Raw genomic sequence first — 5,688 nt, forward strand, 5'->3', positions numbered from 1 at the left:
ATTTGGTGATGTCTCTGTTCTTTATTTTGGCCATTCTAATAGATAGTCCTATTTGCTATTTGCCAGTTATCTGATATGGTACCTCTTGAGGTCTTTGGACCATTTTATAAAAAATTGGGTTATTCATTTTTTTTAATCAAAGAGTTCAAGAGTTTTTTTGTGTATTTTAAATATAAGTTCTTTTTCAAATATGTCTTTGGCTTTTCTCTCATTGGGTGGTTTGTCTTTTCATTTTCTTGGCAGTGTTATTGGCAGAGCAGAAATTTTAAATTTAATGAAATCTAGCTTATTAGTTTTTTTTCCCATAGATTATGCATTTGGTATTGTATCTGAAATGTCAGCACCAAACTCTAATGACAAAATTTTGAAATTGGTTTTGCAATCCACATTTTCATAGAGGAGAAAACTGAAACTTAGAAATCAATTATAACCTAAGAAGTATTTATTTGAAAAACTCGTAGAGTCAGGACTTGAGCCCAGATCCACCAAACCACATTGGCCTAACCTGTAAGGACAAGTCAAACCTGACTCCACAGAATGTAGTTTTTGCTAAGTTTGGCTCTATTGAAATTCTTATGGTTTAAATAAATCAAATAAATTATATTCAAGGCATAGTGCTAGGCATTTGGAACACAGAAACATGAATATGCACCATGTACCAAATGAGCTTTATTTGGAGTTTAAAAATGTTCTGTGTTGGAAAGTAGATGTTCAGTAAATGCCAATTCTACCGACTCAATCAGTTTGGACTGTTCTTCCTCAGTGGTTCAACAACTTGATGTGCATCTGAATCACCCAGAAGATTCCTTAACAGACTACAGACCTATGTGCCTCCACCCTCAGCTACTGGGATTTTGCCTGATAATTTGCATCTCTAAAAAATTTCCAATTAGCAGTTTGCCAATGCTCCTGGTTCAGAAAGCACTTTGGGAACTGATGCTTTAAGTGTTAGCTGATTAAACTAATCCCCATGTATTGTTTAATGCCTGGGAGTTTTATACTTTCTGAGGGCAATAAGATAGAATTAGAAATTTCACTGATGGGAATGTGGGAAGGAGTGATCACAGTGTATAGAGCATGGCAAACTAGGGTAAGAACTAAACATATTCTGGAGGTTGAAGTGATAGAAAACAATATGAAAATTCTGGGAAAGGACTGTTTGAGCTAGGAATGGGGATAGGTGTCCCTCAATGTCAAAATCACCCACTAGTTATTTCATCCAGAACCAGATAAGGTTTGGTTTGAGGAGGAGAATGGAGATCAGCACTCAGTGGGTCTCCATTGTTGTTTTATGTGATGTGTCCCATGACTAAATATCTGTGTGAGCTCCTGAATGTCCAAAGCCTCCACCTGATGCCCTTCAGGTGAGAAGGCTAACCCAGTTGCTCTCCAGGGATAACCTCAGTGGTACTGTCTTGGAAGCATCACAAGGTGGAGTGAATCATCCCCCTCAGCTATTTGCTATAATCCAAGGACACAGATCTGAGACTGGCTTTTGTTCTGTTTTGTTTTGTTTTACATTCTCTGATGTCATCAGGCTTCATTTGTATTGATGGGTTAGACTGCAGTATTCTGAATCTCATCAGGAGATAGCAATCTTAAACGCAGGACTCTGAAGCCACCAAGATGATTTTAAATTTAAATAAGACTCGGATAAAAATAGGACATGTTGGTATAGCCATCAGGAGAAATGAAGATTGACAGTTTAATTTCTGTAAATTCTGTAAGCAAATAGGTGTTGGCTCCATTGACTGGTGGGGTTGCCTGGGTTCAATATAATAGACTGTGGTGGAGAAATTTAATAATAAGCATATTCCTACAAAATTTTACATTCTGAAATCAGGAGAGACTCTCCTGGGACAAGAATTGCAGGCTATATTTTGCTTCTTACTCTGGTCCCAGCCTTTAGCGGAGTTCAATTGAGTTAATTTACTTACTACTGCTTACCACCCTAAAATCACCTATTTACAAAGTGGTCCTTGTGTCTCACACTTCTCAGGCAGTTCCATTTGAATGTATCTCATTTTATAATCTATCAAATACTTTGGTTGGTGCAAGAGACCTGATGTTATTGAGAGAGATAAAGGCTACATTTTATGTCTGAGTTTTATTTTGAGACGAAGATTGGAATCTTGTAATTATTTTCATAGAACAAGTTTATTCAGAAAAGAGAGCAGTATCTATTTTGAAGAGACAGCCTAGGATAGAATCCACATGGGAGAAGGTGATAAAGTTAGGAAAGTCTGTTTGTTTTTTGTTTTTTTAGTTTGAGTTTAACTCTGAGTATGATTGAGAGAAGAATTCTACATTGTGAATGAAGTAATTTGGAGAGTACAAGGCAGAATCACCTATAAAAATTCAAAATATTTCTCGTTTGTTTTAATTAAGAATGTGTAAACTAAAATGCATACTACCATCCTTCAATTCAGGTATGGTGCACACCCTTATAATGACAATACATAGTTACAATGCTCTGATTTTTTTTTTTAAATCAGAATTTAAGGAAGTTAATTTACCTATGTTAATGCTCATTTGCATTGCAGACAATCTATTGTAACGTAAAAGTAATAAAATGGCTAATAATAAAAAATTTTTAAAAAAGTAATAAAATGAGGAGAGATTAATTTCTTATTCAAAGGAAAAAATTATGCACACCACTTTATTTGGAATTAGTACTCTTAAAGAAAGCTTTATTATTTTACAGTCTACTACTTGCTTAAAATGGTTTAAGATTAAGGATAAAGTATCATGCCAACTATTTTTTTAAAGTGTAACATAGTTTATTAGAGGGTGAAGGAAAAGTGTCCTCCAGGGAGAGAGTGGATCTTCTCAGAGAGGAGAGTGATATCATACCCGCTCTGTTCCCCAGTTTTATTGGGAATTTTAGGAAAGTTTCTAGAGAATCCTGCCTAGGTATCATCTCATAATCCTGGACTAAAAGTAAGGTTGTATCAGATTCTTAAGTCTCTACTGAACATGATCTTATCCACAGGTACCCAGTGAAACCCATGGGGGAGATGTTTTAGCCAACTTTTCATGGCTCTGGCTAAAAGATTTGACAAGAACCACTTTCAAGAAGGTGCCCATGGTACAGAGATCTCAGTCCATAGACGGCTGACTCCTTATCTTTGGGCCTAAAGTGAGGTAGAACATCATGGTGAAAGAGCTTGGAGGAGGAAAGCAGCTAAGGACATACCATGCCAACTCTAATGGGTCATTTTAAGTGTCCACTTGTCTGAGCTAAGGAGTGCACACATGGGTGGTAAAATATTATTTCTGTGAGGTATTTCTGCAAGATATTAGCATTTGCATCAGTACAGTCAGTGAAGATCTGCCCTTACCAAAATGGATGGGAATTATCCAATCCATTAAGAGCTTGATGAGACTAAAACCTAATTCTCTGTCTCACCTGGGACATTTACCTCCTTCTTTCCTACCTAACACACAGATGACAATATCCTGAGAAATTAAGGCAATGACTTTTTTTAACCAGGTAAATAAGTTCCTAAGAAAACCACTTTATGTTTTATGGGTAACTAAGGGGTGGTGATCACTTTTGACTCTAAATCCCTTTGCCTATTATGCTATTTAGCATGTAGTTGTTTCCCACTAAATGTTTTTCAATTAGGAAATGAATGTATTGACTAATTATTTAACAGTTTGTTAGTCTTCTAGCATTGTGTAACAAATTACCACAAACTTAATGGTTTAAACACCCATTTATTATCTTGCAATTTGCATGAATCTGGAGGGCATAAGCAGGTTAAGTGGATACTCAGCTCAGGGTGTGAACAAGCTGAAATCAAGGTGTTGAACAGTTTCAGTTCTCCTTGGAGGCTAAGGACCCTTTTCTAACCTCAAAAATTGTTGCCAAAATTCATCACCTTCCAGCTGTGTTACTGAGTCAATTTTCTTCTTCATTGTCAGCCAGCATTAGCTCTAGGCTCCAAGAGTTTAGCTTCAACCCCTTCCCTCAAGGTTCCTGTGGGAAGTCACATGACTATTTGCTTTCTTCCAGCCAGCAGCAATGTATCTCTCTGCCTTCTTAATTCTTAACCAATCTGCTACAAGGAACTCTTATATAATGTCACAGACTTATAGAAAAAACTATTCCATCATCATTCACCAAATAAACCTAACCAAGAAATTAACTATCCCATTATATTCACAGTTTCTGCCCACCCAAGGGAAGAGGACCAGACAATGGGAGACACCCATGAGTTCATCTACTAATTTTGGCTACCATAAATGAGATATATCCTTTACATATTAAGGGTACATCTTGTATCCTTGATATGATTTATATGTAAATTTTGCACATATATATGCATGTAAATATGTATATAAACTGAAACATATATACATATATAATATTTACCACTTGTCGAAGACCCGCTAAATGAAACATTTGAATGATGGAATACAGATGCAGGTATTTTTAAAGAGTACAAAAGTTATTTAAATGTGTAAACAGGTTTAAGATCACTAAAACAGATGATTTTTAAGATGTAGTCCATGTCTAATATTTTGGGTACCAAAGACTAATTTTCAGAAAGAATGAATAGGGGTACCAGTGGGGAAACTGCAAGGAGTCAATACAAATTGAAAACTCCTTAGTTTGGGAGCCATTTGCGAGACTGAACTTAGCAGAGTGAAAATCATTTTTAGATAAACCCTAGAATTGGTAGCAAACTTAGAAATGGTTTTTCTAATAGATTGATTTAATTTATTTATTTAATAAATGTTTTTTGACCACCTACTATGTATAGCCTTTTATTGGGCATCATAGTAGAAATGGGACCCATTTTAAAAAGAACCTAACATTTGGTGGTGGTTCATTATGAGCTTAAGAGAAGTATTAAATTTCTTTCTATGAGCATCTAAAAATACTTCATGGAGGGAAGAGGTGATACTTGAGTTAAGCATGTTAGAGAGAGTGAAGACACATGCAGACATGGAAGTTAGGTTTAGCGAGACAGATGAAAGAACACCCAAAGCAGAAGTGTATACTAATTAATGGTTTTGACTTTTCTTTGAACAATAGTGAATCCTGTTGTCTTATAATTTTTTAAAATATAATTCCATACCACCAGTCACGCTATTCACCACATTCTTTACCCAGGGCCCTGCACATGCTAGAAGAGCACTCTACTGCCGAGCCACACCCCCAGACTCGCCACATTTTTAATGCTCTTCTCTTTTTCACTTTCAAGTCAGCTGAAGGCTACCTCCTTCATATCTATGCTTATCTCTACCATCATATTTACAATGTAATATCCCGACTGAATGCAAGGATGCAAGGTTTAGACCTTATACTAAGCTTTCCTTAGAGGACTGTGCCTATTATATTACCTGGTTCAAAATAGGCCATAAAAAGCAAGCGAATTAGACTAAAAAAGCAAACTAATTAGACTAAAAAAGTGTTAAATATGATACTTTTGTAATGATGTAATCCCTAGCAAATTCTATATATTTTTGTACTTCCTGTACTTAACATTAAATCCATTACTGAATTTGAATTGTTTTGCAGATAGCATTCTTATTCTTTCCTCAGCCTGTGGAGACCCATGCAACTTGTGTCCTGAATATTTTCACTCCAGTATCATACCTTTCTCCTCATTTTTACTCTGTACCCCCCTGCACCTGTTCTTCTTTCTTCTCGAGCATGCAAAACCTGTTTCCATCTCT

This window comes from Ictidomys tridecemlineatus, chromosome 1, assembly GCF_052094955.1.
Source record: "Ictidomys tridecemlineatus isolate mIctTri1 chromosome 1, mIctTri1.hap1, whole genome shotgun sequence".
In the NCBI taxonomy this organism is placed as follows: Eukaryota; Metazoa; Chordata; class Mammalia; order Rodentia; family Sciuridae; genus Ictidomys; species Ictidomys tridecemlineatus.